Source organism: Babylonia areolata, chromosome 5 (genome assembly GCF_041734735.1).
Source record: "Babylonia areolata isolate BAREFJ2019XMU chromosome 5, ASM4173473v1, whole genome shotgun sequence".
NCBI classification, from domain to species: domain Eukaryota; kingdom Metazoa; phylum Mollusca; class Gastropoda; order Neogastropoda; family Buccinidae; genus Babylonia; species Babylonia areolata.
The window spans coordinates 46495638-46498137 of NC_134880.1; the positions used below are offsets into that span (position 1 = coordinate 46495638).

The 2500-nt window shown below is 36.8% G+C and overlaps 1 pseudogene; it reads left to right on the forward strand.

Annotated features, from left to right (window-relative positions):
• Positions 1 to 2500, forward strand: part of LOC143282296 (limbic system-associated membrane protein-like) — a 136245-nt pseudogene that overhangs the window by 62260 nt on the left and 71485 nt on the right.

A 2500-nucleotide genomic window follows, 5' to 3' on the forward strand; every position in this document is an offset into this window, starting at 1 on the left:
ACGTTTTGGTGCAGATAGTAAAAAAAAAAAGGGAAATTACTCTGTAATTAATGCTAGGGAACTTAATTTGCTTTAAACTGATCTTTCTCATCTTAAACATTACATTTTGAAATTATACTCAATACATAAAAAAAAGCTTGGATTTTTCTTTATAATAACAAATACTAAACACATTTTAACGATTAGATTTTTTTTTTTTAAAGTGTATCACAAGTGAGTCTTGAAGGCCTTGCCTCTCTTGTTCTTTCATGCCTGTTCTTTTTTTGTGAACGACTGGCTTTGAATGCTGTTACTTAGTTCAAGGGGAGATGGGGAGGAGAGGGGTGTGGCTGGTGAGATATGGGGATCCACACTGACCATGACAAAGGATTGGTCATCATTCCTCAGCTGTCGTTTAGAGAGAGAGAGGGGGGGGGAGAGAGAATGCGAATGCGAATGGTTCATTCCTCAGGCCATGGCCCCTCATGAAGGGGGTAAGTGAATATATACCGTTACAAAAAAATATTCGACCAAACTCAAATTTCAACAAAATAATACTAGAAATAAGAAACAATAGTTCACGAAATACTACGAGGGGAGAGAGAGGGGGGAAGGGGGAAGAGAGAGATGGGGGTGGGGGGTCAAAGTCTGCGTGTTTTTGTTTTGTTTGGGTGTTTTTGTTTTGTTTGGGTGTTTGGGTGTTTTTGTTTTGTTTGGGTGTTTTTGTTTTGTTTGGGTGTTTGGGTGTTTTTGTTTTGTTTGGGTGTTTGGGTGTTTTTGTTTTGTTTGGGTGTTTTGTTTTGTTTGGGTGTTTTGTTTTGTTTTGTTATTGTTTTTTGTGGTTCTTTTTTCTTTTGTGCTGTTGCTGTTTTTTTTCGTTTGGGTTTTTTTTCCGGGGTGTGAGGGGGCGGGGGTGGGTGGGGGGGGGGGTTGTTTTTTCAATAAATTCTGAGTACTGAGTGAAAAAAGTTTCTGAACCTGGAAACTCTTTGCATGCCTGCAAAGCTAGTTGAATGATTTCTTTTTTCTTCTTCTTTTTGCTTGGTCTTTTAATGATTAAATGACCTGATTGTGATTTGGTGCATCTTGTTCTGTTCTGTTATTTTCTGTCGGGAATGTATAACTAAGCTGTTGGAACGCTGTGCATTTCAGCATATTCCTTTGCTCTGAAGGTTGAAAGGGAGAAATCCAGTGTTCAGATGTGTGGGTGGGCGTGAGGGACGGGTTTGTGCACAGCATTTTTTTTTGCTTGCTGTTATCAGTAATTTCGATTACTCCGTCTGTCTGTATGTATGTATGTATGTCTCACACACACACACACACACACACACACACACACACACACACACACACACACACACACACACAAGCAAGCAAGCAAGCAAGCAAGCGCGCCTTAATTGGTTGGTTATTCGATTATTTGTTGTGTTTTTTTGTAATTAAGGTTTTTTGTTGATTTTAGTTTTATCTATTTGTTTATTAGCTTGTCTGTTTTTTGTGTGTTTTTGTTGTTGTTGTTGTTGTTGTTGTTGTTTTTTGTTGTTGTTGTTGTTTTTTAGTTTTGTTTTGGTTTGGTTTGGTTTTGTTTTTTTCTTTTTTTGCTTTTATTTTTTTCAAAACCGTTGGGATACCACACACGTCTGTTCTCTGTCTATCTGTCTGTCTGTCTATTCGTTTGATTATGTATTTCCTGCAATACATTAAGATGGATTACCGCTGTAACGCATTTGTTTATTAATTCATTCATTTATTTATCATCGGTTTATTTATAAATTTATTTGCGTTAGGATGCTCTCTTGTCTACTTATGGCTTGTTTGTCGTTAATTCATTTATGTGTATAATCGTTCTGGTTATTCATTCATGCATTCATTTATTTATTTATCCATCCATTCCTTGATTTTATTAATCGCTCTTTTATTTGTTTATCTCTTTATCATTCATTTGTTTATTGACTTGTTTGGATATCGCACCATGTCTTAACCGTACATGTACCCATTCACCCTTTCTTCGTTTGTTTGTTGTTGTTGTTGTTTTGGGGGGGGCGGGGGGGGGGGGGTGGTTGTTTGTTTGTTTTGTTTTGTTGTTGTTTTGTTTTTTCCATCATTGATTTATCATTTGTTTATCGGCTTGTTTCATTAAAATAGCATCTAGTCTTATGCTGTTCGTGCATTGGTTTGTTAATTCATCCAGTTCGTGGTTTGGTTTTGTTTGTTGGTTTTTGGTTTGTTGTTTGTTGGTTTTTGGTTTGTTTGTTTGTTTTTGTTATCACTTCTATTAAGTGGGGACATCGCACCTTGTCATATACTTTCGTACATTTATTCATTCATTCATCCATCCATTCGAATGCTTGTGTGTGTGTGTGCGTGTGTGTGTGTGTGTGTGTGTGTGTGTGTGTGTGTGTGTGTGTGTTGGGGTTTTTTTGTTGTTGTTTGGTTGGTTGTTGTTGTTTTTTGTTTGTTTGTTTTTTGTCATTGCCTCCATTAATTGAGGATATCGCACATTGTCTCATGCTCTTCATTC